This window comes from Macaca nemestrina, chromosome 19, assembly GCF_043159975.1.
Source record: "Macaca nemestrina isolate mMacNem1 chromosome 19, mMacNem.hap1, whole genome shotgun sequence".
NCBI classification, from domain to species: Eukaryota; Metazoa; Chordata; class Mammalia; order Primates; family Cercopithecidae; genus Macaca; species Macaca nemestrina.
In genome coordinates, this window is record NC_092143.1 from 16,213,563 (window position 1) to 16,239,943 (window position 26,381).

General features: G+C 38.7%; 1 long non-coding RNA gene across 1 annotated transcript; it reads right to left on the reverse strand.

Moving 5' to 3' along the window:
• Window positions 1–1,306: 1,306 nt before the first annotated feature.
• Window positions 1,307–25,812, reverse strand: LOC105476974 (uncharacterized). The gene is made up of 3 exons (XR_984371.3): window positions 25,605–25,812; window positions 5,286–5,416; window positions 1,307–1,392 (listed from the first exon to the last, which is right to left on the reverse strand). It is a non-coding gene; the product is annotated as an uncharacterized lncRNA (long non-coding RNA).
• Window positions 25,813–26,381: the final 569 nt, after the last annotated feature.

The following is a 26,381-nucleotide window of genomic DNA, read 5'->3' on the forward strand; positions in this document are numbered from 1 at the left end:
TTCCCGTGCTATTCTCATGAGAGTGAATAAGACTCACAAAATCTGACGGTTTTATAGAGGGCAATTTCCCTGCACAAGCTCTCTTGCCTGCCACCAGGTAAGACGTGCCTTTGCCCCTCCTTCGCCTCCTGCCATGATTGTGAGGCCTCCCTAGTCATGTGGAACTGTAAGTCCATTAAACCTCTTTCCTTTATAAATTACCCAGTCTCGGGTATGTCCTTATAGCAGCATGAGAATGGACTAATACACACCATCATGTGGAAGCTGCTGGTCTCTAAAACCAATGGAATGGCCTCTCACAGCTCAGTTCAAGAGTTAATACCCTGAGGGGTTGAGTTGCTATAGTTTAAGACATGGTATACATTAAATAAACCTTATTATACTGACTCCATATCCCTCAAAAGCTAAAATATAAACAATCAACAAACAAGGGGAAAAATTATGAGTGGACCCTCTCATCCTCATCCTTATTGACTCACGTGGAGGAATTTGTGGTTCCTGTACCCACAATTGGATGTCAGTCTTCCTATTCCATAATCCACTGCTAGAAACAGGGAACAAGAAGCAGGATAAACCTAGGATCATTTTCTTTTCTTTTTTCTTTTTTTTTTTTTTTTTTTTGAGAGGGAGTCTCACTCTGTCGCCCAGGCTGGAGTGCAGTGGCCAGATCTCCGCTCACTGCAAGCTCCACCTCCCGGGTTCACGCCATTCTCCTGCCTCAGCCTCCGGAGTAGCTGGGACTACAGGCGCCCGCCACGACGCCCAGCTAAGGCTAATTTTTTTGTATTTTTAGTAGAGACGGGGTTTCACCGTGTTCGCCAGGATGGTCTCGATCTCCTGACCTCGTGATCCGCCCACCTCGGCCTCCCAAAGTGCTGGAATTACAGGCGTGAGCCACCGCACCCGGCCAATGATCATTTTCAAAGCTAAAATGAATGTGTGCTCTTCTTCTATTAACCTTATTTAATGCTTTAGTACAAATGTGTGGCTGTTTGCATATAACCCATGAGCACATGTCTGCACATGCATTTTAAAATATAATCAACATCCTAGATTTTAGGCTCTGTAGATAATGCCTGCAGCTCAGTAAACTGTCTCTTAGCCACCTATAAACTATAACTGTGTTTTCACAGGGCAGCCCCTTAGTAAATATTTGTTGAAGTAAATTTCCCTTTTCCTAAACCGAACATCTTCCTAGTTGGACATTGGGCTTCCAGGTGAGAGAGAAAGAAGAAAGCAAAGAGAAGCTAGGCCTCTTACAGCTCAGTAGAGGCTGCACATGACACATGGGCGCCTCTCCAGGGTTCTCGATTTTCCACTCTTTTCCTCAGTGATTCTTTCCAACAAACAGTACACTCTTCTTAGTGGTGCTTCCTCAATTGAGCTGCCTATCTGTCAGAAGTTTAAAAAAAAAAAAGGTATCATTGGACTGACCATAAAATAGAATAGAAATCATTGAAATAACGTTCAATAATTCATGTGCAATTGAAGCAAAATAACCTCACCCTGGAAAAGAAGCAATACCAAAGACATTTGCACCTACATTATTTCACAACCATTTTTTTAAATTATTTCACCAAAAGAAAGTAGTTTGCACATAAAATAATACTCCATAAGAATTGTTGGATTTCTATGCATCTAAGTCTCCAGCAGTCTCAGCCCATCATATTGTTTTGACATCTTAAATTCCAAAGGAAATTATTAGTGCATTTACCCCAAATGGTCCGGGCTACATAGATTTTTAAAAACACACATGACCTTGTGATTTCCTTCCTTACAGCATTTTGTCCTGTCTCTTAGATACTCCTTGCTGATTTTGACAACTTGATTTGGAAATAAAAGCACCACTAGTAATTGCACATCACAGTTAATTCCCAGAATTTTCAAATACACTGTCAGATCAGGCACGATATGGCAGAAAAGATTGCTGTTTGTTGCGCTAAACTTATGATGTTGCAAAAGTTGGATTCTTGCCCCCCTTTTTGGCCACCAAAGAAAGGGTGATGACAATCACCTAAAATATCTAAAAATGATAGGGGAATCTGAAAGAGAAGTACAGATATAATCTGTTACCAGTGTGAAACAGGTCCTCCTCAGACAGACATCATGCTATATAGAGTGGCTTGACAAGCAGAAAGTAGGACACACTGAACAATGAAATCACTCGGTCAGGAAATGTCAGGTGGTATGTGGGAAAGTTTATATGCTACAGTGAGCGGGTGATGGTGTGTCTGACACATTTAAAGTATATATTTAAGATTGAGGAACACTTTGATCATACACTGAAATGTCAGCTGTGTACAGTTCTTCCTAACCTTTTAAAAATGTAGGTATAGAGGTCTTAAATTCTCCCTAGTGCAATAGAAATCGGAGTTGTAATTTTGCCTTGTCTGGATATAATAAAAGTTTAATACACTAGGGGTTCCTTGCTCTAGCCTCTTTTATCTTTAATACAAAAAAAAAAAAAAAGAACTTGGGGTAGAAAGTTACAATTTTAGGGAAAGTAATCTAGATTCATTCTTTCATTAGGTATACATGATTCTAAACTATTAAATGGTGAAGAAATGGTCATTTCTTCTTTATATTCAGCTTTCCTTCTATTAAGGAAATAACACTGGCAGAATGAAACACACATACACACACGCACACACATAAAAGAAAGAGAAGTAGAAAAAAGGAAAGAAAAGAACAGCGGAGCACTATTCAGCCATGTGAGTATTTTTTTTTTTTTTTTGGAAGCAAATGTAATCAAATTTCCATGTTGGGCTGACATAAATGCGTCTTAGCTTGCCAGAGAGAAAGTAGGTAGTTGTATTAAGATATTAAAAATACAGTGTTAAAACTTTCTATTAACTCAATAAAAGAATATTAATGACCCTTTTTTAAATGACCAAAGCTAGGTAAGGCTACCAAAAAGTAATTTGATCTGTAAGTCTATAAGTTCTCACCCGGCACAGTGGCTCATGCCTGTAATCCCAGCATTTTGGGAGGCCGAGGCAGGTGGGTCACTAGGAGTTCAAGACCAGCCTGACCAACATGGAGAAACCCCGTCTCTACTAAAAATACAAAATGAGCCGGGTGTAGTGGTGCATGCCTGTAATCCCAGCTACTTGGGAGGCTGAGGCAGGAGAATCACTTGAACCCAGAAGGCGGAGGTTGTGGTAAGCCGAGATCGTGCCATTGCACTCCAGCCTGGGCAACAAAAGTGAAACTCCGTCTCCAAAAAATAAAAAAATAAAAAAATATATAAGTTCTCTTTACTCATATTCACGTATGAAAGATGTTGTCCTTTGGAACCCATTTTAATCTTTCTATTCATCCCTCCCCTTCATATAGTCAGCCTGCTTCTCCACTACAGTCCCCAACAGGTCCCATTCTTTTCTCTCTCTGCTCTCCGTACATTAAACATGCATTGCCCACACATCCTACCTGTGAAAAAGGCCAGCGGACGGGCTGCTACAACTGGTACCTCTTCTTTTGGAAAGGATGATTAGAAACTATCACTGAATGAGTTAGGAAGGGGTGCGGGCAGCGAGGTGCTGTGGAAGTTTCCGGTGGGTTCAGCCCCCAGCAGCACTTTCTACGTAAAGGTGAAGAAGTGTTGGTCTCACTGCAGGACGGCCTCTTCACAGGGTCTTGAGACTTCACGTGCTCCACTGATTTCTCCCTGTGTGCCCTTCTGCCTCTGTCTATCCCCTTTTCCTCCCCTCCCACGCAAGTTTCCCTTTTTCCTTCCCTGGCTCTCGAGGGAGGAGGAGGCCGTCGGCCTTCAGCCCTCTGCCATTCTCCCTGAGTTTCCACAGGGTTTAGAAGTTGCCTGAGGCCTCCGGGCACAATATTAGGTCAGAGGGGAATTCACATGTTTACTTTTATCCCCACTGACATCAAATATAAAGGAAAAGTCAAAGAGCTGCAGCAATAGACTGTGAGCTAAAACTGCAAAATAAATAAATAAATAAATAAATAAATAAATAAAATAAAAATAAAAAGTACGTTTGCACCACAGGAAGAAAGATTTGCATTAGGTATTAGAAAAACATGCTCGCGTGAACCAACACCAAAGAAGGTTGTGGGAGCTCCATTATAGAGTGATTTTAAAGAAGAAGGAGAAGTTTAGACTGCACTCAGTCTCAATTTAAGCACTTAAAAGCAGGGGGCTAGTCTGGATGACTTTTGACATCTCCTCTCCTTAGTATTCTATTTTTAGGAGCCATCAATCAATGCCTCACAGAAAAACATGAAACGCTCATATCTAGAGTCCTCACAGTTCACTGTAAAATTTGTCCAAGTTGTCAAAAATACATCATGGAGTGTGCTGAAACTAATGCTTTAAACCAGCAAAATAGTAGTTTGTATTTACGGCAACAATGTTTCTATCAATATAAAATTCTTACACTCTAGCCCCTACATACGCCAGTTATAATCATGGAAACATAGATTGCCTTTAAAGTAAAAAAAAGTAAATATATTTCTGTATTTTATATATACACATGTATATATACTTTCCATATTCTCTCATATATACATAACAAAAATATATACATATATAGTATATTATAAAATATAGACATATATTACTTAAAAACATATACAAATATATACTTTCCATATATTATATTTCATTAATTGTCAACCAGAGACCACAGTTGAGAATAAAAGGAGGTATGGTTGCAAAGCATCCCTCATTCCATAATCTTCACAACAGTCGCTGAAAGGTGCCGTTTTAGCAAAGCAGCTGTTACAGTCCTCCTGCTCCAGCCCTCTGAATATCCACCACTGGGTCCTATTACAGAGCCTTGGGGTGATTCCAAGAGTTTGTATTTCAAGTGAATATAGAGTTTATGGCACACCAAATAGGGGTATTTCTCCCTCTTCTTGTAGATGACAGGGTGCCCAAACTATCCCCACTGTGTGAGCAACAGATCATTTGTTTCTTGCCTGAAAATTATGAGTCACAGAACCGGCAGAGCACATGCTCCAATCTAGATGCATCGGGGAGAGAGGGCAGGGTTCGGGAAGTTGGAGAGTAGAGAGCAAATGCTAAGAGATGCTTAATTTAGGCAAAGAAAACCTAGAAAAGGCAGAGAGGCTCAAAGGCCTCAAAAGTAGCTCCCAAGAGAGCTGAATAATATAAGACCCCAGGAGCAAGGGGCTTGGCCTCTCAGTGTTAGAAAAGTAAACCCCGCCCAGGAGAGAGGGGACAAACATCTCATCACCAGCGAAATAGGGCTGATCACACAGAGGCAGAGCAAATGTAGCCAGCCCAGAAGAGAACAGGCACTCACTGTATTGAGGCGCAAATACATTTATTTTTGTTTTTCTCCCCTCTTCATCCCAATCAAATGGCTGTGACAAAGAAGAGAATTCCACATCACCGCCTTCCAACAGCTGTCAGCAGGATCCACAAATCTGACCTCTGCAGAGAAAAGATGAAAGCTTTGAGTTTAAAGTTTTTAAAGGAATGAATGTAAATGTTCATGGCCAAGATACACTGTATTTATTTATTTATTTTTACTTAATTGTTTTGAGACGTAGTTCACTCTGTCGCCAGGTTGGAGTGCAGTGGCGCAATCATGGCTCACTGCAACCTCCTCCCCCCAGGTTCAAGCAATTCTCATGCCTCAGCCTCCCGAGTAGCTGGGATTACGGGCGGCCACCACCATGACTGGCTAATTTTTGTATTTTCAGTAGAGATGGGTTTTTGCCATGTTGGCCAGCCTGGTTTCGAACTCCTGACCTGAGGTGATCCATCACCTTGGCCTCCCAAAGTGCCAGGATTACAGGTGTGAGCCACCATGCCGGGCCGATACAGTTTTTATATCTAAGAGTAACTGAAAAGTCAAGAAACTACACAGGGATATCTGAGAAGCACATTATCAAAGGCAAAAAGGGTTTCAACGTAATGTGAGCAGATATGATGACCTGAACTGAGCAACCCCCAACCCTCTCCCCATCCATGATGAACAAGAAGAAGCATCATTAAAGAATGACTGTTTTCACCACCATTTATTCCTGACAGCAAGAGAATGCCTGGGCCCTGGCCACCTAATTCAATAGATTAGCCTATTGTGCTTACTTTAACAGGTGATACGAACTGAATGTGTGTGTCTTTCCAAAAGGCCTGTGTTGAAGCTCTCCCCTCAATGTGATTTGGAAGTGGGGCCTTCAGAAAGGAATTCATTTCAGATGAGCTCATGAGGGTGGGGCCACCATGATGGGATTAATGTTCATGTAAAAAGAAGAAAAAACTAGAGTTTGCTCACTCTCCCTCACATGAGGACACAGTGAGAATGTGGCCGGTCATCTAAAGCCACAAAGAGTGCCCTCACCAAAAACTGACCATGTTGGTGCCTTGATCTCCGACTTCCCAGCCTCTGAAACTTGTGAGAAATCAATTTCTGTGGGTTAAGCCACCCAGCCTGTGGCTATTTTGTTAAAACAGCCTGAACTCACTAAGACAACAGGTCAACAGTTATTCTACTTTTGCGAAGCGCGTGCACCATAAATCAACAATTTGTTCCTCCCATTAACCCAGCCATTGAACTCCTACCTGGGAACTCAAGGTGCCAGGTAAATAAGATAAACAGAGTCTAGTGCTGCAAGCATACTTTTTCTGCTTTCCTTCCCTCCTCAGTACTAGCTAAATCTTTTGTTAGTAGACTTTCTCCATGAGCTTCTGTCAATTGTTTTTCCTTTTTTTCTCCTCACAATTAGGCAAGTAACTGCTCCTTAGAATCACAAAGCACTACAGATTTACAGCTTCCTCTGTGATGAAGGTCAGAGGGATCTCTGGGTCTGACACCTAGTAAGCTGAACTTTCTGCACAGGCTTCAATCCTTGGCCACTGCAAGATCCTTTTCTACAGGTTCTTTAGACGTTGTTCTCAGTTTGGTTTATGTTTACAGGAACTTGTCTTGTCTTTTTTATACATTTAACATTTTTACTTTCCTCAAACTTCCTCAAGTCTTCCAGAGTCTCCTTACCTCTATAGGTTACCTTCCCCATTGTTTCCTGTAGATTCCAACACTTGCTTTTTTGTTTTCTTTGGAGCTGAAATTTTGAGTGAATTATACTTGACATTTAACATACGCACACAGTGAATATTCAGATTTCAAAGAATGCCTAGGAACAGACTACTCTGCCGTCTATTGTTTAGACAGGCACACATTCCCCATTATCTTCATTTCTCATTGTCAGCTGACTTGTCACTGAGTCACGGAATGAGTGCTACTTTGCTGGGGCAAAGGGAGGCTCACCAACCCATTTATCTATTCAAATTGGCACTCAATCACAACATGGTCTTTGTTCTCTAGGAAACTATAACCTAAATTCAGACTCTCTAAAGGCTGGAAGTAATGAGATTGGGCTGCTTTACATTATTTTACAAAGAAAGTCAGGTGAGAGATGAACTCATAAATCCATGGACCCTTGGAGACGAGTTTGGCAGGATGTAGAGCATGTTCCTAAGGGAAACCGAAGGTGCACTAAGCGAGAAGGGCAGGAGGGTGGTAAGCAGAGAGGAAAACAAAACCACTCCCAGGGAAAGGAGAAACTAAAGTTATATTCCTTCCTCACAAAACCAACAGGTATTTAGGGAAGCAGATCAAGAACTCAAATTAAATGGATGACTATTGGCCAATACAGACTTAATAGTCCTTCACCTTGAATAAATTTTAGACAGATTTCTTCCTGACTATAGGACCTAACCCTTTTTTTCTTAGATAATTTACTTTAGGAAACTTATAATTACAAATTCTTTCTCTGTCTCTGAAATCTTCTCCCAGTCTCCTGTCAGAATGTCTTTCTCAAGGACCTGGGAAACAGCCTTTTGAAATGTAAACATCAAGAAAGATAGCTTCCCTATCTCTACTATTAGCTACTCTAGTTTTAGTTCAATGGCATGACATGAAATCAATCAGAAAGAGAGAAAAAAGCAGGAGAAGGAAAAGAGGGGGAAAAGCAGGTTCCATGAGGACTGGGTCTTTGTCTTATGACCAGTGACAATGTGATCATTGACAAAGGCTAGAAAGATACTTGGAACACACTAGGTACACCCAAATAATGAAAGAAATAAAGTGAAGAAGAAAGGAAAAGAAAGAAAGGCAGAGAGGAGGAGGGAGAAAGAGTGAAAGGGAGAGAGAAGGATGGAGAGGCAAAGGGAGGGAGGGTGTGGGGGAGGGATAGAGGGACTGAGAAAATAAAGGAAGAACAAAAAGAATCAGAGACTGTTTAGAGACCAGTTTCCCAAAGTTAGGGATTACACTCTGTATTTCTTGAAAGGCTGTTGAACAGGTTATGACATTTACCCCATAAGTATGCTGTAAGATTTTCTAGCATCTCTACCACTTTATCCCAAGAGGTGGGAATGAAAAGCCATATTTACACTGAATTTGTATTGCAAACGTCATCACCTTTGCTCCCTCTTAGCACATTAAATTCTTTATCTTTAAAGCTTAACAATTGTTCCTTCTTCATGCTAAAGACAGAGTGAGTGCTGTCTTTCTGTTGAATTGCTTTTGACAGGTCAGCCCAGGGAAAATCCAAGTAGCATAAACAAGGATGTCTATGGAAATACTTACAAAGTCAAGAAAATATGAGATAAAATTGCCTGTGCAAGTACTGGGCATCTGAATAAACATGAGTCTTGACTATCCTTCTGAGATGTATGCAAGGATCATTTTAGATGTTGCTACTTGACTGGCTACCAAAATGGTGATTCATAGTGTGATATGAGTCCATGAGCCTTAAAGCACCTTTCTCTTAGTGTAGTGAAGAAAAGATGGTTCTAGAATTCAGGATGATTACAAGGCCTGAGAGCAAGTTTGCATGATATCCATAAAGCGTATCAGGAGGTTCCCCATTGAATATCAGTTAGTATGACTTTTCAGAGTCAGTGCACAACTGAATTCTGCATGGAGGCATGTTGCTGTGAGCACAGAATCAGATGTACATTGATGTGAAGTGCAAAGTATCAGCTCACCCACCAAAAGACCTAGTTACCACCCCACTTATTCAGCACAGTTGTAGCTTATGCAAAAATCTTACAAAGTCATCCAAGCATGTTTACCCACCAAAATAGGCCTGACAGCAAAGTCAAAGGTTAAAATGATGGGAAGGATGTGGATTTCAACGTACTGAGATAATATAATTTTTTAAAAAATGACCTGTGCACAGGAGTAGACATACTTTTTAGGTGGCACTCAACTATGGAAGTAGTATTCAACTTGGAAGTAGTTTCCCTTAGGCAAACACAATGTGATCTATATAATTCTACCTATTCTTATTTCAGAAAACAGAGGGACCTCAGGGCAAGGAGCCACCAAAAATGAAGACACTCCCTGGGTATCTGAGAGCTGGCAATCAAAAGCTGATGGAGAATGCTTCAGTATTTCAACTATACGCAAGAACTGATGAAGATGCCATAAAGTGCAACTTGGAGCAAGTGCAGACCATGAAATCAAGTATTTTCTACAAATAACAATAAAGAAATGGAATATAGTGTGCAGAAGGGTATAGGAACATAAAACTGCATGGACAAAGAAGAGAATCGTGGATCATGCAGAAACAATATAAGAGACAAAAGTAGAACTCCTGCAGTCCCAGCTACTCAGAAGGCTGACGCAGGAGGATCACTTGAGCCCAGGAGTTTGAGCCTGCAGCGAGCTATGTTCATACCACTGCATTCCAGCCTGGGTGACAGAGTAAAACTCTGTCTCTAAAAAAGAAAAAAAAGTAGAACCCATAGGAAGCAGGACAAAGGAATAAAGAAATTCCTGTATTATTATTTGTTGTTGTTGTTAAAAACATATTGAGTGAATGAAAGCAGACACACAGAAGCATATACTGATTGATTCCATTTATATGAATTTCATAAATCAACAAAGTCAATCTATGGTTATAGAACTGAGAAAGTGTTTAGGTGTGGGAAGTGGGAGGAAGTGGCAGGAAAAGGGCATAAGACAGCTTATATGGTGATAAATTCTCTCCCTGTCTTCACTGCGTGTGGTTTCTTGGGTGCATATATGCATGTAAAAACCATAGAGCTGTACATTTAAGATCTATGCCTTTGTCAAGAGATGGGGATACCTGATTTTGGTGGATCCTATGACCACTATCAGCCTTTGGTTAGGCTCAGTCAAATGTCCTTATAGAATAATGTCTGCTGAGACATGTTCCTAACCAGTGACGCATACATTTCACTCCTGCTTCCTAGGAATTAAACAAAATGAAGTCATCCTTGAACATTTACTCTTGTCAGCCTCATTTGGTACTTAACACATTGTGAGTCTCCATAAATATTAAACAGGCACTCCCAGCTATAGCATTAAGTTAGATTCAAAAGCACATCAGGGAATGAAGAGTGTTCGCTAGGCACTGGTATTAGAATACCACTGGTATGTTAAACAAAGCTTATATTTAAGACATGTTTTGCAAAGTACTTTGGAAAATACAGAGTCAATTTTCTGCTCAGCTGTTTAAACACATCAAACTACACACAAACACACAGGAAGAGCCACCATTTCTAAAGCTTATTAGTACACGATCATCTCTCAATAACTCTGGCCTCTGGGTACTGTTCATAAATCTCAGGGGATAGAAATAAAGAATTCCAGCTTTCCAGTTTCATAGGCTTTTATTCTCCATCTGCTGCTTGATTAATGGAGTAGGTTTGGCACCACTCTGCCCTGCAGTCGAAGGTAAAGCACACTAATGATGACCAATAGGTAGAGGAGGAAAATTCAGAAGAGGAGAGTTCAAGATACTTAGATGAAGAGCTGAACATCATCCATCTCTTTTAACTCAAAGTAAGACTGCAGAGAAAAAAGATTTTGATTTCTCTCTCTGTTCACAGCTGAGAACTCATAGAAACTTTCTGGCTTTGATCCTTCATCTCGTACATTTGAGGAAAGAAAAATGAGACTTTGGAACGTGTATGTCATGTAGGAATGTGGGGCACGTGTGTATGTGTGTGTATGCAAGCAGGCATGTGTGTGGGTCTAGGGGAGCTGGGGAAATACTCCCTTGTGTGTGTGGCTGGTTCTGAGCTATCCAGGGACTTTCATTGCCACTCTCCTTCTCTGCTTCATTCATTCTTAGTTGCTTGCTTTTGAGCCAACATCCTCAGTGACTACAATAAAAATAACCCAAAGTGACAGCTCGAGACCAGCAAGAAAGCTGGTCTGTGCCCATAAAAACAATTTATATTTCAGGCAAACTTGTCCCAGGGTACTTTTTGTCAGTTTTCTTTGTTCAAATCCCTGTTATTTTTGCTTGCAACCACTCATGTCGTAACCATATTTTAAAAATGAAATCTAAGATGAAATGTGTTTGGTGGGGGTGGGAAGAAGGAAAAGGATGTCAGGAGTAAAAGGAGCTTGACAAATGAGGCTTGAATTTTTTTTCCAGTCCGTCAGAGCTTGCCCCTGCTGCTGATGTGGAGTATAATGTGTTGGCTGGTGTCTCTGTCTATTTTACCTATGTAAGTCTCTTAGATTGAATATCCGATGACCAACACATGGTGAGCAAGCTGAGTCTACACTGGGTTGTAGCTTTTATTGCTGTGGCTGTAAGCAGGAAAATTTTATCTCCATGGTATAGAGAACCTTTCTCTAGGGTTGTTCCAAGAAAGATGGCCAGTAAGCAGCAATCCTACTGATATATTTAGAATTAGTGCACCATTAAGGAGACGCACCTTCACTAAGCTTGGGGCAAGACCATTTCCAGGGCTGCCACATCCTAATTCACGTGTAGTGTAACTGCCCAGTGGGTTCACCCTGCCTGCTGCCTAGGCAGAGTTAATTTCTCAAGCTAGGGGAATTGCAATAGAAAAAGTATAATTCACACAGAGCCAACTGTGTGGAAGACCAAAGTTTTATTAGTACTCAAATTATTTGAGTAATTATTTTATTATTACTCAAATTATTTGAGTAATTATTTTATTGTTACTCAAATTATTTGAGTAATTATTTTATTGTTGCTCAAATTATTACCCAAGCATTTGGGGATCAGAGCTTTTAAGGACAACTTGGTGTGTAGGGGAAGCCAGTGAGCCTGCTGGGCTGATTGGTCAAGTCAGAGATGAAATCGTAGAAAGCGGAAGTTGTCTTCTTCTGCTGAGTCAGTTCCTGGGTGGGAGCCACAAGATCAGATGAGCCAGTTTATCAATCTGGGTGGTGCCAGCTGATCCATCAAGTTCAGGGTCTGCAAAATATCTCAAGCACTGATCTTAGGAGCAGTTTCAGGAGGGTTAGAATCCTGTAGCCTCCAGCTACATGACTCCTAAACCATAATTTCTAATCTTGTGGCTAATTTGTCAGTCTTACAAAGGCATGCTGGTCTCCAGGCAAAGTTTGTTTTGGCAAAGGGTTATCTTTCTTTTAAACTATAAACTAAGTTCCTTCTAAAGTTAGTTCACCCTACACCCAAGAATGAACAAGAACAGTTTGGAGGTTATAAGCAAGATGGCCGGGTGTGGTAGCTCACGCCTGTAATCCCAGCACTTTGGGAGGCCAAGGCGGGTGGATCACCTGAGGTCAGGAGTTCAAGACCAGCCTGGCCAACATGATGAAACCCCCTCTCTACTAATAATACAAAAATTAGCTGGGTGTGGTGTCGTGTGCCTGTAATCCCAGCTACTCAGTAGGCTGAGGCAAGAGAATCACTGGAACCTGGGAGGCGGAGTTTGCAGTGAGCCGAGATAGAGCCACTGCACTCCAGCTTGGGCGACAGAGCAAGACTCTGTATAAAAACAAAAACAAAAACAAAAAAATAAAACAGAAGCAAGATGGAGTTGGTTAGATCAGATCTCTTTCACTGTCTCAGTAATAATTTGCAACGGTCGTTTCCATAGCTTGATGACAAAGAAGATGAGGAAGGGAAATTATGTTAGTTTAGGTGCCAAATGGAGACGTGAAGCCATCCCAATGGACACTGATGTATTTATCTTTAGAAAATGAAGGGCAACAATGCACTAAGGGGATGAAATCCCAGCAAGCCATCCTGCTTCCAGTGAAATAGTGTTTGTTTTTCCCCTTTGCCCTGGAGCAAAATGTGTATCAGTTCAGTTTGAATCGGCTCTTTAACATTCACCTGTTTCTCCACCACAAATGTTAAGGACAGCATGTGAAAGGGGGATGGGAAGAGGAAGCAGTGGCATCCAGATATATTTAAGCCTACATAAAATCAGTTTTCTAATCAGTAGGATTCTTCAAATTATCTATAATTGGGAAAGTTATTCCTTGCAAATCTTTCTTTTATTGGTACAAATATGCTATGGATTAAAAAACATTTCGTAAGATCTAACTCCATATACAAAAAAGGTAAATAGGAAGGTATTAACTTATATTAGCTTGATTAACATTTTCCTTTTCCCTCAAAATGGAATTTTTTTAAAAAGTCATGGTTTAAGTTGTGTGTGGGGGCTCATGCCTGTAATCCCAGCACTTTAGGAGGCTGAGGTAGGCAGATCACTTGAGGTCAGGAGTTCCAGACCAGCCCCTGGTCAATATGGTGAAACCCTGTCTCTACTAAAAATACAAAAATTAGCCCGGCATGGTGGCAGGCACCTGTAATCCCAGCTACTCAGGAGGCTGAAGCAGGAGAATCCTTGGAGCCCCAGAGGCGGAGGTTGTAGTGAGCTGAGATCGAGCCACTGCACTCCAGCTTGGGCAACAGAGTGAGATTCCATCTCAAAAAAATAAAATAAAATAATAAATAAATAAAACTTCATGGTTTAAAATAGTTTTATCTTTAAGAGTAATCCCCTAACTTACTTAGGCAAGCTCTGTGCTAAGAGTTATGTGAAGAAAACTTGATAGATCCACCTCTTTAGGAACATGTAACTTTACAAAGACACATTGAGTCCGATATAAAAATGATAAAAATAAAAGCACAAACTTTAAAGGTATAGGTGTATCGGGTCATTTAGTGAACAGGCAACAGGCCTACACACCTAAACAGAAGGCATCGACATATTGTACAGTAATGAAATAACTGATATCCAAAATGTCAATTTTGACTCTTCAAGGAAATGTTGAATTATTATGTTCAGGATATTTTGTTTAAGAAAGTAGAGACATGCATCATTTACAATAGAAAAATTTCATCACTGCAGAAAATGCTCCACCTAAGACTTCAATTTTTCAATGTTATAACACACATGTAAAAAACTGATTATATGCGGGAAAAATGTACATGTATATTTAATTGCTTAAGTTTGGTGGGTCAGTGAGATGATTATAGCCATTAGGTATATCTCAAATCCATTGCTGACACCCTGTAGGCCTATCAAGTAAATGATCACCTGACTCTAATGCTTTGATGACTCCCTGCAGAGGAGGAAAACTACACAGATATAATAGTTAAGGTTTGATTTGCAAGTCTGAGAACTAAAAAGATGTCATTATCAACTGCTTTGAGTAATAGCAGTTGATAAGATTAATAGAGGCAAACAGAATATATATAATAGGACATAGTATTCGGAAATAAGGGATGAGAGGGAGGGGAGAGGGGTCTCCTAGGCTTCTCTCTGGAGCAATCACGTGCATTTACTGGTAAGTAGCACCTTGAGGGAGAGCAGATTCCTGGCCAGGGCATGCTGGGGCACACAGTGGGGGGAGGGCATATGTTTCTTTTTAGATTTACTCAGTTTGTAATATTTTAGGAGTTATTAAGAAATTATTTTAGGCAGATAAAGAGGCAAAGGAGTCCTTGGGAAGTTTTTGCTTCTTTTAAAACAGCCCCAGAAACGATTCTTGTGTGGAGGAAAGCCCAGGCTCTTAGAGCAGGGCAGGCAACCTTTGATATGCAAATACCAGCCATTAGAAACTGGCTCCACCCAAACATGGCGATTCCAGTCTTCTTCCTTGCCCACACATGTGCCTGGCAACGTGGCTTCCCCCACATATCTCCACCTGTGTAGAACATCATGGCGCCCTGCATTTGCATATTAAACGGCTAGGGTGGGAGGGCCAGCTTTTTCGTGGGCTACCTAAAGGACACGCCTGGTCAACCAATCCCCTGAGCCCTATGCAATCAGACACCACCTCCTCCAGCCTCCTCATATAAGCAGCCACTTTTCTTCTGAACATGGGGTTTCCTCTGTAGGCTCTAGAGCCCCCCTCCCACTGGCTCTGTATGAGGAGCTTCTTCCTTCTTTCTCGCGTATTAAACTCTGCTCCTTAAAACCACTCCACATGTGCCCCTGTGGTTGTACCCAATTCGACACAAGACTACGGACCCAGGTGTTCGTCGACTCATCGGAGACAGACGTGTCATTTATGCAGACTTCACGCATCCAGGCTGAGGTGTAAAGTCAGGAGCATCCGGAACTCAGAAGATAGATCTTGGCTGAAGATACACATTTAAGGATAATTATCACAGTATTGGCAGGGTAAGGGTAGAGAGAAAGAGAGAGGGAGTCCAGAAAGAAGACAGAGCATCATCATTTAAAGGTCCAACAGAGGATGCCAGTTATTTTGCCAAATAGTAAGAAGGAAGAGTAGAAAATAAATTTAGTATTTTGTCTCTGCTGATAAGATTTATACTATTCAATAACTAAAAAACACTTTAGAAGGAAGTGTTTTAGAAGGAAGTGTTTTAGAAGGAAATGCAATGTAATGCAAATTTGAGTACAAAATACTAGAAAACATGAAGATACAGTAATCTGCGAAGATTTGGGAGAAAGCTGAAATTTGAAGTATGTGATGCAAGTGACTTAATGGAGGAAAAGTGGAGGAAAATCTAGAAGAGCAGAATGCCATGGCAAAGATCCAGTTCAACATCTTCATTTTAAAAACTTTTCTAACTCCCTATATTGTTCACCACAGCACTCTATGTAAAATACCCTAAAAGACTTATCACATTTATTAAACTTGTTGATATGTCTGTCTCTCTTACTTTATGTGAGTTCCCATAGGCCATGAATCTTATCTTATACAACTCTAGGTCCCTCATTTAAAAGACAGTAAATCACAGATGGTCAAGGCTCACGTATAGCCAGTATTCAGTAAATGTCAGCAGAGCAGAGATTGTATAAGTTAGCCTACATGATGGATTAATTACAACTGAGCATCTGACAAACAAATAATTGCTATGAGAAGGTGGTAGATCAGCTGAGGGGTTTAAATGAGAGTGCTTTTATGTGTATTGGCATACGCAAACACAAGTTTCAGTGTTAGGCAGGGCAAGAATTACTCCTAGTTTATAGATAAACAGATGTGGATGTGGATGCTACCAAATCCACAAGTGAGTAAGTAGTAGAATCAGGCAGAACATGATCCAAGCTCTTCTGACTTTGAATTGGATCAAACTAAGGATAGCAGGCTTTGTGAACATTGATAAGAGGTCCCAGAACTGGAAACATTCACAGTTGTCAACGCATGAAAAAAAGATAGAAAAAAAAAAAAAAAAAAAACTCCTGCAGTATTAGCTATGAGAAGAAGGGCTTACACTGAAAAATGTGCAGTGTACATTGCTTGGTGTGGACAAAGAGAGAACAGCTGAAACTCTCTCCTGGACTATGTAATCATCAAGAAAATATGACATATTTGTTTGCTTCCCCAATAATTATACCGAGATATTCCCATGCAGCCCAACTTTCCTTGAGAAGTACAGGCAGGCATACCTCATCTTACTGTGCTTCACTTTACTTCACTTCTCAGATATTGTGCTTTTTACAATTAAATTGAATTGACAGTTTGTGGCAACACTGTGTTGGGCAAGTCCATCAGCGCCGTTTTCCCAACAGCATGTACTCGCTTTGCGTCTCTGTGTCACACTTCGTTAATTCTCACGATATTTCGGACTTGGTCATTATTATTATGTCTGTGACCAATGATCTTTGATGTTACTATTATAATTGTTTTGGAATGTCACAAACCTTGTCCATACAAGATGGTAAACTTAATAAGTGTGTGTGTTCTGACTGCTCTGCTGACCAGCCATTTCCTCATTTCTCTCCTCCTCCTTGAGCCTCCCTATTCCCTGAGACACAATAATATTAAAACTAGGCCAATTAGTAGCCCTACAATGGCCTCTAAGTGTTCAGGTGAAAGGAAGAGTGTCACATCTCTCACTTTAAATCAAAATCTAGAGTGATTAAACTTAGTAAGGAAAGCATGTCAAAAGCTAAGACAGGCCAAAAGCTAGGCCTCCTGTGCTAAACAGTCAGCCAAGTTGTGAATGTAAAGGAAAAGGTCTTGAAAAACAATTGAAAGTGCCACCCCAGTAAACACATACAAAAAGCAAAACAGCCTGATTGCCATATGGAGAATGCTTTAGTGGTCTGGATAGACCATAAAACAAGCCACAATATCCTCTTAAATTGAAGCCCAATCTAGAGCAAGGTTCTCAATACCTTCAGTTCTATAAAGGCTGAAAGGGGTGAGGAAGCTGCCAGAAAAAAAAATGCAAAGCTAACAAAGGTTGTTTCATGAGGATGAAGGAGAGAAGTCATCTTTATAACATGAAAGTACAAGGTGAAGCAGCAAGTGCTGATGTAAAAGATAGCAGCAAGTTATCCCCAGAAGATCTAGCTAAGATCACCGATGAAGGTGGCTACACTTAACAGATTTTCAGGGTAGGCAAAACAACCTTATATTGGAAGAAGATGCCATCTAGAAATTTCATAGCTAAAGAGAAATCAATGCCTGGTTTCTAAATTTCAAAGGACAGGCTGACTAGTTAGGGGATAATGTGGCTGGTGACTTTAATTTGAAGCCAGTGCTCACTTAACATTTCAAAAATTCTAAGGTTCTTAAGAATGATGCTAAATCTACTTTGCCTATGCTTTATAAAGGGAACAACTACGTCTAGATGACAACACATCTGTTTACACAATGATTTACTGAAAATTTTATGCACACGATTGAGATCTACTGTTTAGAAGAAAAGATTCCTTTCAAAACATTACTACTCATTGACAATGTAACTGGCCAAGAGCTCTGATGGAGATGTATAGGGAGATTAATGTTGTATTCATGCCTGCTAACACAACATCTATTCTTCAGCCATTGGATCAAGGAGTGATATCAACTTTCAAGTTTTATTGATTAAGAAATACATTTTGTAAGACTATAGCTGCCATAGGGAGTAATTCCTCTGATGGATATGGGCAAAATAAATAGAAAACCATCTGGAGAGGATTTACCATTTTATATTCCATTAAGAACATTCACGATTTATGGGAGGAGGTAGCAGTGTCTTAAGATGGAATCTACGCCTCCTAATGAAGATGCTATGAACATTGTTAAGACGATAACAAATTATTTTAGAATACTGCATAAATTAAGTTAATAAAGCAGTGGCAGGGTTGAGAGTATTGACTCCAATTTTGAAAGAGGTTCTACTATGGGTAAGATGTATCAAACAGCATCACATGCTGTTTTCTGTAGAAGATTTTCTATGGAAAAAAGAGTCAAGTGATGTGGCAAACTTCACTGTTGTCTTATTTTAAGAAATTGCCACAGCAACTCCAAACTTTAGCAACCACCGCCAATCAGTCAGCAGCCATCAACATCTTGCCATTGAGGTGGCAAGATCTTCAACCAACAGAAAAATTACAACTAGCTGAAGGCTCAGATGATTATTAGCATTTTTTAGCAATAACATATTTTTAAATTGAGGTACATATATTGTATGTGAACACTTAATAAAGTATCATGTAAACATAATTTTTATATGTACTAGGAAACCAAAAATGTGTGACTCACTTTATTGCAATATTCACTTTATTGCAATGGTCTGGAACTGAATGTGCAATGTCTCCAAAGTATATCTACGTTGAGGTCTTACTATGAATATGATGCTATGATTCTTACCACAAAAACGAGAGGACACAGCTCTGATGAACAGTAGTTATATCAAAACATGTAGACCTAACTATGTTGCAAAGTAAAATAGAGTAAATTCTTAAAAAAATAGAAAAGTACCATAGGATTTTGAAGAAAAGAGAACATACCAAGTTGTAGAGAATGAAAAATGGTTCCATATAGGTAGGTGACAGTTAAAAGAAACTTTTAGAAATTATCTCTTAACTGTATATGATGTGCGATATATTTTCTAAGGTACTTTTTTTTTTCACTTAGTTTGTCTGTTAACTAAGAGAGAATAAGGGCCATAGTAGAAATGGGATAAGAATAAGTTAACTCATGAAGGGAAAAAGCACAGGCATGATGATGCAAATTGTCCAGTTTCTTGGAATGCCGAGGGCATACAGAACAGTATTGGTAACTAAGACTATAACCTTAAAGCGCAATCCATAGTATAATAAGCTTTGACTGTCAACGTGAAGAACTGGTAGATGACTGCAAATTATAGAAGTCATTCCAGTAGAAAAATGACGTTTTCAATTATTTTGTTGCATTGAATTGACTCCAGGATTTTTCAACTTAAAGAAACCGGAAGTTCAATGATAGCAAATAGAATGTTCTTTGGATTTGGAAATTAAGTTTAGTGTATAGGGAAAATAATATAAATGTAGACTATACATGGGGGTACCAATGACAATTTCTGGATCGGCAACTGGAGATCATTTCTAGGCATCCACCATAAGTAGATAGTAAAACTGAGCAAATCCATCCCTATGGAGTAAAGGAGAAAGCAGGAAGTGTGTAAATAATCACAAGACACTTGTTGCCACTGAGTTTTACACTTTACAAAATATCTCATATATTTTATAGTGTTGAACCCTCACAATCGTGAGGCAGACAGGAAAAACAGTCTTATTCCTATTTCAGAGATGAGAAATAGGATTAACATAGGTGGCCTCTTCAAAGTAACAAAAATAAATGCAATACAGTTAATTTTTAAAAAAAAAAAAGGTCATCTGGATTCAAATTCAAGATATCCAATAGAAAAATATAATGTTTAATTAATAGATGCCAAGTATATACTCAATAAATATTTTTGAATGAATGAAGGAAAGAATAATAAGAGTTATCATGAAGTAACAAAGCAAGCCAGATTAAAAGGAATTAGGGAGGGAATAATGATCACTACTATTAATAGATAACATCACTGAATGCTTATTCTATGCTAAACCCTGTTTTAGAAGCTTTACATGTAGGTTTTTGTTTTTGTTTTTGTTTTTGTTTTTACCTTCACAACAACCGTATGAGCTCAGCTATGGTTATTCCCTTTTTACAGCTAGAGACTGAGGTACACAAAGTAATTTATGAAAGTTGTCCTGCTAGTAAGTGGTGAGGCTGTTACACAGGCACCCTGTCGACAAAACTTAATAACCCTGCAGCTGGCTTTTATTTGCATGAAAACACATGTAGACAGATAAAAAACATACTAAAGATAGAGAAATACATTGATAAATGGGTAGATGATGTGATGGTTAATTTCATGTGTCAATAGTCTGTGCTACAGAGTGTCCAGATTAAACATCATTTCTGGGTGTGTCTGCGAGGGTGTTCCTGGTTGAGATCAGCATTTTAATTGGTGACCTTCTTAACGTAGGTGGCCATCATCCAATTCACTGAGAACCTGAATAGAACAGAAAGCTGAAGAAGGAAGGATTTGTGTTCTTTCTGCCTGACTGCCTGAGTTGGGCCATCTGTTTCTCCTGCCCTCGAACTGGCATTTACACCATCAGCTCTCCTGGTTCTCAGGCCTTCAGATTCTGACTGAAACACCACCACCAGCTTTCCTGGGTCTCCAGCTTGCAGAGGACAGGTCATGAGACTTCTCAGCCTCTATAATCATGTGAATAAATTCTTCATAATAAATTAATATATCTCTCTGTCTCTATCTCTCTCTCTCTCTCTCTCTCTCACTGGTTTGGTTTCTCTAGAGAATCTTGCCTAATACTGATGGGTGGATGGATGAATGGATGGAAGGATGAATAGATGGATGGATGGATGAATGGACAAAGGAATAAGTGAATGAATAAACAGTAGATGGGTTGATGAATAGATGGATAGATCAATGGATGGAAGGATTGATAAAAGGAGAAACAGAGGGATTATGAGACAGCAAGAGAGAGGGGCAGATAGTAGAGTGTCTGGTACTGAAAACTGTGATGCAGTGCTCTTGTCTGTTGCACATAATCCTTCATATGTATTTTTCAAAGCACAGTACCATAGGCACTTGAATTAATTCTAATTCTTCATTACATACCATTTAATTTGTTTCTGATTCATACTAATACTCTCCACATCCTATTTCTCATTTAAAATGTAGGCTTTTTTGTTTAAGGAATATTAAATTTCTTTCAAAAAGAGAAATTTTAATTGAAAAGAAAGGGAAAAATTGATGAGGTTTTATGAAACATCAATTCAGGCTTTTATTTCTAAAGTGTCTATAGATTTAGTAAAATCTTGACTAAAAGCTGTTAAATGTAGTCTTGTCAAAGGCTACTAAAATGACTTTATGTCTCACTTTATAACTTTTTTTTTCTAACAGTGATGTGGTACAAAACATTTAGCTTCATAGATCAAGATCTGAGAGTTACAATCACCTCCCTTTAAGTGTAACCAAAATAGTTCAGAATGGAAACGTGTTCATCTAAGAGAGGAATTCAAATGACATTTCAAATACACACACACACAGAGTCCAGTTTCCAAAGCAACTTAATGTTATATTGCTATTTCTCTCAGGGTGAATTTGATCAATCATTTGCATCTATTCTGGATGAAAAGGGACAGTTAGGAGGCAACATAATACATTGGGTTAAAAATAATCAAATTCCCTTGTACTTACATAACCTGCTGATTCCAAGGAGCTTTCAGTACCTTATAGATATTATCTCATTAATCCCTACAACATCAGTATGAGATAGATGGCAAATAGTATGCTCTACTAGGTGCAGAAGAGATAGAGACAATGATTATGATAATACATTGTGTTTGTAGAACATCTTGTGTTGAGGTGTTAAGAACATTTCAGATGCTATCAAATGAATTGCTTGATCTTCCTAAGGGATTGATACTGGGCAAATATCAGCTTCTTTCAGATTAATGTGGAAAACTAAAGTATACACAGTGACGTTCAATTTTACTGGTGGTGACACTGTTCAAAGGATATTTTTTCTTCTAACTATATAGTTGATGTTCTGAAAACTTGACCATTATTGTTTTTGCTTGATATTGAAAGTAAACAGTTGATTGATAGACAAAAGAGAGATGGTAGGTAGGTAAGTAGGGAAAGAGAGAAAGAGAGAGATGATAGACAGATAGCAAACCTCAAATTTCAGTCCTGGCCTAAACATGGGATAGTTATCTCATAGTGCCATGCCTACAGACCCAGAGCTGCTAATGAAAGAAAAGATAAAATCTCTACATTTAACACATTTTCTGAAATTCTAATGGACTTAATTTATAAAACCTAATCCAAAACCTTTTTGAAGTAGGCGTAGGAGATGATAGAAATAGCAATGAATTTAAACTTTCAAACAATGTTCCTATCATAAAATAAATTTTTGAATGCTAAAAAGGCATAAGGCTCAAAGTACTGCAATGATTTTATTTAAGGGGACAAATAATTTTTTGAATGACTGCATGGGCTTCCTGGTGTAATAATTAAAGTTGGATTAAAAGCAACCTTTTACCGTAACCTGGTGGATTTTGCTGTTACTCTACACTGCTTTCGCCGAATGAAGCTGATAAAAAGTAACTGTTGTCCTATAGCACAGAGACCTTGATAAGTAAGAGTTTGGTGCTTTGATGAAACATACAGCTGACCCCGTGACTGAGTAGAGAGGAGTAAAATCAGATGAGAGTAGTGGGACCTCTCAGGAACCAGGTTATAAAGGGCTTTGGAGGCCTTGAAAGGAAATGTATGTATTTTTAAGTACAATGGAAACAATTGGAGGGCTTTGAGCAGAGCTTTGATGTGATCTGATTTGCATTTAAAAATCACTCCTAATGCTTTGAGGACTTGAATTGCGGGAACTCAAGACTGGCAACAGGGAGACCAGTTCAGAGGCTGTTGCAGTAGTCAGAAATGAGAGAATCTCTAGAAGATTTTAACCTGGAGATTAAAGAGAATTTAAAATGTTATGCAACTGCGTGATTTTATTAACCTGGAGATCTCATTCTGTAACTATGGTAGACCCCAGTGGTCATAAATTAAATGACATAACATTTAATTTGCTACAATTGCAAATATTTTTAAGAAACCACAAGAAAAAGTTATAAACATCAACTTTGTTATAATGGCTAGAGAAATAAAAAAAGTTGAGTTTCTTCCTTTCTTATTATTTCCGTTCTTTGCTGAAACAGTTGAAACCTGCTTCAGTGTGATTTGCTTCATACACAACACAAAATCAATCATAACCAAAAACTTGCAACAGTAGCTGATTTATCTTAACTTCCCTGGACCATAACAAAAGCAAAAACACATCAAAGATAGATAAATGACAAGAAAGAAATAGGCAATACCCAATTATAAGTTATTTCCTTGCTTTATCAAATAAAGATAGAACCATTGAGCCTGTTGTTTTGGTGTTCACATCATTTAGTGTGCTTTTCTCATTAGCTATTGGTTAATTTTAGCATTTGAATTGGAGAATGAAAAGCATTTCTGCTTTATGCTCAATACTCTTTACAAGTAGAGGTATACACAAGAAATCAGAAAGCTATTGTTATATTTTTGACACCGAGGCTGGCTTTCTAGCTTAGACCAAGTTATCTGTTAGCCTGTACACGGTTCATACCACACCCCCAACCCTCAACTTCACTAACCTTTAAAGCAACTAAGTTATCTCCAGTAGAACATGTTGTACATAAGTGTGTTGAAATGTATGTAATAGCCTGTACATGGTTCATACCACACCCCCAACCCTCAACTTAATTAACCTTTAAAGCAACTAAGTTATCTCCAGTAGAACATGTTGTACATAAGTGTGTTGAAATGCATGTAATTAATGTCATTATTTCATTACAGTATTATTTTCCATTTTATTACAGACAGTACTTAGTATAGTTAAAGCAAAATTAAGAAGAATGTCTTAGTCTTCTTAGAAGTTAGAAATTCTAATGATCTCAAGTTAGAAAATTTAAAACATGACTAAATAAAATAGAAAAGTTCTGTTATAGTACAAGTGTCAAAGTAAAGTTTGCTAAAATAAATAAATAACATGGCTTAAAATCTGTAGTATCAATTGCAACATCCCGCATAGCATCAGATTTGCGAAGTACAAGTTTAATATTTAAAGTATCATATATTAAAATAAAGCCACATTTATTTGATTATCAAAAAGGTAATCCAGATAACTTTAATTTAAAGAAAGGAGTGCTCTTATTTTCAAATACATTTCTGTGCACCATTCATTTTCTAACTGTATAACCCTAGTGTATCACAGACGTAATCCCTCAAGACAGAGCAGGTCCTTTCCTAGAACTGCAGAGGAAGAGTTTACAATGCTCTGTATTAAAAGCTACAGAATAAAGCAAGGGAAGAGGGAGGGTTTTTTAAAAAATACATGAACATCACCCTTCTTTCCTTAATGTATTTTCCCGTGCTGCTGAACAATCTATTACTCAGCATTAGGAAGGCTTTGCCTCAGCAGGAGGTGTCAAGTGGCTTATGGATTTGAATGTCGAGGCAATCTGTAAGCAGTTAGGGGAAAAAAAACTACAACTCTAGATTGGTTAATGCTTTCTCTTTGGCTTGCCAAATATGCATTTTATTTACAATCTAATGAATTATTTACTTTGGTTGAAATAATCCATTCTTATTAAGGCACATCTGGTGATAATTATGAAATGTGTAAACAATGAAAACATGTATTTTCCAACCAGTAAGCAGAAATTCATCAATATTGGTAACAGCCAAGTTGAAACTGCATCCCCTCTCTTAATCCATAATTGGAATACCTAAAACACATCTTATTATCAGGACACATAATTAATATACAGAAGAAAGGGTCTCTTAATAGTCATATTTAACTCACCATTCTTATTAAAATCTAATTAAAGCTTCCCCAATGGAGAACAGTCTGGATTTAGTGAGTAGGTTTATATAACCATTGAACTCTCATTATTACTAATGGGCTAAACAAAATATTTTGGAGACATCAGATGATTTAAGCTTATATCTAGACACCAATTATATATTATGTATAAAATTTATTTAAAAGGAACAAGTGACAAATAGTTTTACAGAGAAAAGTATACTTATTTCTTACACAAAGCTTTTATTATTTCGGTAATATATTTTTTCCATTGGTCTTGAGTATAATTTTTTAAGCTACGAGAGACTAGCACTGAGACATTGAAGGAATAGCAGGAGCAAAACATCTATTTTCCCCTAAAGAATAAAATTAAAAAATTTAAGTGGATCTTATATTTTTTTGTTATAGCCTGATGTTGATTTTTACCAGAAATAAATTTACGTTTTTTAATCAACCATCAGAGCATAAATCAGTTGTCCTTTTTATGTTCCCAGGGGACCTACACTTATTAATGCCGGCAGCAAATGTTAACATTGTATGCTTACCATGTGCCTTGCCCTGTGCCAGGAGCTAAAAACCCAAAACAGCAAAACCAGATGAGGGTGCTGTCTTGCTGCAACTGAGGGTCTAGAGGCATTACTGTTACTAATCCCTAGTAGGTATTCTGAGGGTTTCGGCTACCTGCTTACAATAGTATGGGGGTTACCTCGCACCAGAAGACTTTGCTGGGGAGTCGGTATGACTATGTCCCGTCCTTGGCACACCTTGCTTTATTCATCCTTGTTTCTGAAGCTCAAACAAAATGTAGAGCTTGTCGTGGAGGAATGAACCTAGTTGGGTTCAAACATGGTCTTCACTATGTCAGTTTCCTCAGTACAGGAGCCAGTGCTGACCACCTCTTACCCCTTGGTGTGCTCAAGCCCTCTGTTCAGAGTTCTATTAAAGCACTGGTCCAACTGTGCTGCAGTCATCAGTTCATATCAATACTTAATTCTTAAGGAGGTGTGAGGTCACATGCCCCGAGAGTGATAAACCAGAAACCCCGAGGTCCTGCATTGTGAGAGATTTGTGTTAGTTTGGTTTGTTTTCAAAAGAAAGTATGACTTTTCAAAGTTGAAAAATCATTGCTATATAGAGAGAGAATATACAGAGAGGAACATATATATACACACATATATATATATAGAGAGAGAGGAATATATAAAGAAATACATATATATATGGAATCACATGTAGGAATGTATACCTATAGGAATATATATATATATTCCTTATATATATATGTGTGTGTGTATATATATCTTCTTTTCTCCTTTCACTAGTTCGTCTATGAACACCTCTCAGCCCCCTAGCCAGCATCTTCTTCAACTCCTCTTCTCCAGACCTAGCATCTTGCCTCACACATCAGCTGGCTCTGTACAGCCATCCGTCTGCCTCTCTGCCTATCTTTACTCTTCTAAGTCATAAAGTTTCACAGGAATGT